A 6139-nucleotide genomic window follows, 5' to 3' on the forward strand; every position below is an offset into this window, starting at 1 on the left:
AAATGGAAGGGGATATTGTGATGAAAATCGTCACCTTAATCATCTGGTGATGTGAGAATTCTTGTGTTATTTTTTTGTTAGGTTACGGTCTTGTATTTCGAAGGAAAATTCTTTATCAGTAAGAAGGAATAGCCTGCTAGCTGCCCTGAATTGAGGAAGCCAAGTTTCTGATCATTATACAAAGCAAGCTTTATGAACACCATTAACGGAAATATTAAAATTCGTTATATAATTAAATCATTATTTAATGCTATTTAGATTCTTCGAAGAGTTTGCTAAAATACCTCCTTTAGTGCGAGCATTCACGTCTCAAGTAAACGGCAATTCCAAGTATTAGCTTAGATCCGATGGAAGATGGGGCTTTTGTTCTAATTGAGAAATAATATTGTTCATATATAATAAGAAATGAGAATTAACTGAACATGGAGCTGGGATAAGTTTACCACACAGAGAACACGCAGTAACATACGCGAGTAACATCTGTTTGTTGCATAGTCCGTGCTAAGCATATCATTTGGTTTGATGTCGTGAACATTGGAATTTCAATACAAGGCAAACAAAGGGATCACAGTTGCCAACGCATTTGCTATTTTTCTCGCTTTTGAGGTGTGCTTCCGTTCTAGGTATGGAATGATCTATTTTTGTTTTCGAAAGTTAGCTAGCCAGCAGCTTCATTCTGCTTCAGTGTCGGGGTTCGAACTTGGTTTTGATAACTAAGAACTGTAGGAATTTTTTCACCGGTACGTAAACGAAGCTGACTTAACAGCTCTCTCAAGAAATTTTGGCAAACCTTAAGTCGTCAGCTATCCCAGTGTTGCACATACTTTGCGCCTTTAAGTTGAAAAGATCTGAATTCGAATCTCGTCAAAGATGTAACTTTTTATAATAGTTTTTCAGCTGTTGTCAGATGGAGACAGATGATGGATTTTTATCTACGTAAAAGTCTTTCCTCCTCCAGATGTTTCGTGGATTATAATAATACTCACCTCATTGTGTTCGTTTTCACATGTAAGACTGCGACGTGATTGCAATTAACAAATATAGCCCTTAGGAGATTATCCCATTTCAACCGTTCTTCACCTACTGCATTTTTCTCTACAATTTCAATTCTCTCTTATATACTACAGATGAATTCATTTCAGTAATTTGTTTAGTACAGATGGTCTCGTTTGAACCAAAATTGAAATAATTTTACAAGTTTTAACAACAAACTACGCAGCTCATTAGATTTGTATGCTTCAAATACCATCTGGTTGGAAACATCTGGGTTCGAGTCCCGTTGTTTACCCTGTTTTGTTGGTTACAAAATAGGTACAAAACTGTACCTGTCGATGTCCTAAGATACTTAGGATGGAATATTTACTTATTTAAACCGTTGGGTGTGCTGTCTGTGAGTTATGCGACACGGGCTACAAATTTCACGTCAATTTGAACGTATGCATGGGCGTGCGTCCGCAGAAAATTTTCTAGGGGGGGGAGGGGAGCTTGGTGACAAATAATTACATCAATAAATTTTTAGAATTATTGATTTAATTAAATAATTACATCAATAAACGTCTTTTAGCATTTTTTGATGTAATCATTTGTTTCACTATAAATTTACAATTCACACTTCACTCAGTGACTCACTAGACAGAGAGGAAACGAACTGGTCTCACTGTTTAAAAATCAGAAAAAGGTGAACCAAAAACAAGAAGACGTGTTTTATTGCTGCAATCACACACGTATTCTATGGCTACCCCGCCGTGGGCCAAAACAGGCCAACTTATAATAAAATTTTAAGACAGACAAAGCTTTCCATGGTCGAGGATTTAAGGTTACATATCTCACTCACTTTTACAATTATAATTTGTGGAATTTTTTACTCGAGCCGGGGGGAATTCCCCGTTTCCCCCCTCTCTCTGCAGACGCCCATAACCGTATGAATGTATTTTTCAATGTATGAAAGTTTTGAGAGTGCATAGCGCATCAGCGCTCATCTTAATTGGTCCAAGGCAATTAATTGCCGGATAACTTTGAATACTTCTGCGTAGAGTGGGGGAACAATCTGTTTGTTTTAAGATTTATTAGAAAACAACAATGCAGGAGAATGCTATAGTTGGTTGGTATATTTGAAATACTAAAAGATGAAAATATGTGAACCATCATTTATAAGACATGTGAGAATAGGGAAGAATAAGTGAGTAGAAACACTTTCAATAATGGTGAAGAATAATTAATAATTATCATTTGTGATATGTGTGTCCTATAAGTTGCTGGATAGAGCGAATAGTACGATCCTATAAATTCTAAACATGAATAAGTGAATTTATGATAGCAAAATTAAAAAAAAAACTTACGAGGAGACAGAGAGTATTGCAGGAAGTTATTTTTTTCCCTATCAGCTGTTCTTTTGTCTTATCAATTTCACATATGCTGGTATTTTGTTGTAGATCATCAACGTCTCATAATACACAGAATAATTTGGATATTCCTTAGCCGATTTTCATGATTTAAACATCCCTGTCTTCAGTGTGACTGGTAGAATTAAACAGAAGCACTTTCAAATTAAACAAATGAGTTAAAACCACTTTAAGCCTATAAAAACGGGAGCAGCGAGAGCAGTGTACGCACATCCGTCTGCCTACACAGCGCCCTCTGTGTAATAATAATAATAATAATAATATGTCCTACACGTTCTTTTGAAATGCCTGGAGTCTCAGCAATTTCACAGTAGGACATGAAAATCTCAATAAATAAAACAAAATCGGTAGCATTTCAAAGTAAAGAAATTAAAATTAAGATATCTAGGAAATTACATAAGTTACTGATAAGTTTTAATAAAATCGACATTGCATATAAAAACAAAAATTCCTAGCAGTCATCGGAACTTCGAATAGATACAGCTGTCGAGAACAACCCAAATAAAACTATATAAAGTAATAGTCAAACTAATTCTGAAATATGGCAGTGAAACTTGGACTTGGGGAGAACGAAAAGACAAGTGGATGCTGCTGAAATGAAGTTCCTAAGACCGCTTGCAGGCTACAAAAGAATAGACAAGATAAGAAATAAGAAAACCGTTATCCATAATTAACATAACAGAAGACATCACAAACTATAGAAAGAACTGGAAAAACCACATGGAAAGAACGAATGAGGACAGATGGCCAAATATTGCCTAGGAATATAAACCAAAGGGACACCGATCAAGAAGAAGACCCAGCAGGAAATGCGCAGAAGACTTTTTAAACCCTTCAAATCTTTACAGGGAAACAGTTGCCTAAAATGGGAAGCCAAGGAGAAGCTTCCACTGTTTCTGGCTTATTGGTAATATTTTTTTTGGTAATTAAAATTTCTCACAAATTTCTACAAAAATGGGATTAGAATGTTGGAGACCTGATACATTGTAGTTTGCAACGAAGGCATAAGTCGATGATGTTATCACAAAAAGTGGCACACATAATAGGGTAAAGCTCATGATCACGATATACTGATATCTTCTTAAGGTTTTGAAATCCGGCTGTTACATATTTTCGGTTGTTGCCTACTATCTATAAGGTTGAACCCATGATTTTCCAAATCACTCGGTTTTCTTCTTCTCCCATCCATCTCAGTCCTGCAATTTGTTACAGTTCATCCCTCCACCTTCTTCTTCGTCTTCCTCTTTGTCTTGCTCCATCCATTGGTCTCCACTCTGTTGTTTTTCTAGTCCATCTCCCGTCACTGCATCTGGCAATATGGCCAGCCCATCTCCACTTAGCCTGTTTAATGTATTTTACAATATCCATGACCACATTAATATATTAATGTTATTTTTAGCATACTTCTTTCCATGCGATGTTCTGTTGTTCTCAGCTTTTTGTTTAGGGCTTCTGTTAAAGTCCATGTTTCTCCTCCATATGGTCGAAAGCTTTCCTTTTTTAGACTCATAGGGATGTCACTTCTGAATATGTCTCGCATTTTCTCATAAGCCATCCATCCAAAGTGAAATCTTCATTCAATCTCTTTTCTTTGGCACTCCTCAAAGGATAACAATTGGCCCAAATATACATATGAATTAAAGAATTAACTTGTTCTATTTCATGGTTTTCAACTCTAACAATTCTATGGTTAATATATTTATTCATCATTATTTTTGTTGGAGGCTTCGTTTAGCTGATTTAACCTTTCTTCTAGATCTTCAAGACATCTGCTATTAGGACAATATCATCTGCTAATTAACATATGTCGATGTATGATTAGTATGATGTCATATTACTCATATATTGTTGAAGAACATTAAATAGCATATTCAACAATGACATGTTCTGCAACAATCATATTTTTATAACGAAATAAGTTATTTATTACGTTGTAAAAAAACATTACTCTTGTGACGTTATACGAATGATATGATGAACAGTATAAAAAGGCAGATATCTTATTTCTAGCAATGCAGACACGAGAGAAACAAGATATCTGCCCTTTAAGCCAAATATATATATATATACTTCACTCTTCTTTTACCTTCCTGTGTTGATGATTTTCCTACCTTTAAAAAACGTCCCACCTATTCAGGCCAACATTAGAAATGATTGAGAAGTATTTCCGGGAAGAGTTCTCTTCAGCTGCACAGCTGCAGAGGATCGGGTTGGGTGGAACTCGGTGCGATGCCTGGGATTTGAGATTTATTATCACCACATGTAAAGAGGGCGGGGGTATGAGGATTCAACTGAGGAGAGGAGAGGGAGGTACACTAGGCGAGTGCAAGAGATAGCGCACGCGTAAAGGGATAATAAGTCATTGTGCGTCGAGGCGTGATCCCTTAATAACATTCGAGTTCCGTAGGGCATTGAAATACGTTGGACCATCGATGATTTTAGGCACCCTGAAATCAAATTTCAGGGTGCCTATAAACGACTTTAATAAAATATGACTTGATATGGAGAAGTTATTGATCATTATTTTGATGCGCGCACCTTTTAGTGCTTTTGCAAGAGAAATGGCGTCTGTCTGTTTTCTCCGCTGTTCCTTCTCATGGGCTGCCCTTATCCAGATGTTGCTTACTATTGTCGTGATTTCATCTTCCATCTCAACTTCATCAAAATTCTTTGATTCCACTTAGTTTTGCTTATTGAATATCAAAAATTTGTGCACTCAACTTATTTCACTACGCACCATAATTTCCTCAAAATATCCCTTTGGAAAGATTTCTGAAAGTATTCAAATGTAGCTGGAAAATGTGTGGGCTACCATCTTTTATTGATTGGGTTAAATAATCCATCTTACTGAGCAACGGCTTCTGGATATTCAGAATTTATAACTTGTTCCGGTAAATCGTACAAACAAGTGCTTTGTTGTGGCTTATAAATGCAACATACAGAGTTATATTTTTCGATAATTTTCCTTAATACTTCCTGGATGAGAGCGGTCGCTATGTTACAAACAATGTGTGTTTTATGGTCAATTTTGCTGTGTTGAGGATTACAAACTCAAATTTTGGAGAAAGAAATTTCCACTGCTACTCTAAAAGTATATATTTTGGACTACTGTTATCAAATAGGCCAAAAACTATCAATATGCTTGAATAAAATATAAAATGATGTCATTTCGATTTTATAGACCCAAATAAATGGTGTAATAAGAGAAATGTACATTTTATATTTCATTTATATTTTTATCAGAATTTATATGTTGGTTTTAGTCGGGTCATGAGGTTTCCCAGCTGTAAACTCACTTTATTATCTCCCGTAAATCTGGCAATTTTGCAACAACACACGCAGTTGCTGGATATAACGCACTAGACTCATAGCTTCAGTTGTCTCAGTATAATTCAAACAGCATTCTCCGAAGCAATGGGCATCTTTCCCTTTCAGAAAATGGTTGTTTTTAAAAATCCATGCTGATAAGCACCACGCGACTTCGCTAAATCTTTGTTCTTGTTGGTGTTGCATATTTCTACACAGATACAGATTCAATTAACCTCAAGCCTAGACAAAAACTAGATTTTAGTCTTCTGTGGACCACGTTAAGCATGGTTACTACTTTCGTATGATCCTTTTGAACTCCCACGAAATTTACTTTAACTTTAAAGTGGTCCTTCCTTCAGTAGCCGAAAATAGAGGCATTACCACCATCTCATCGAAAATATTCCTTTGCTGACTTCAATCCCAGCACA

Source organism: Typopeltis vanoorti, chromosome 20 (assembly GCF_054136105.1).
Source record: "Typopeltis vanoorti isolate ZY-2024b chromosome 20, IOZ_Tvanoo_1.0, whole genome shotgun sequence".
Lineage (NCBI taxonomy): Eukaryota > Metazoa > Arthropoda > Arachnida > Uropygi > Thelyphonidae > Typopeltis > Typopeltis vanoorti.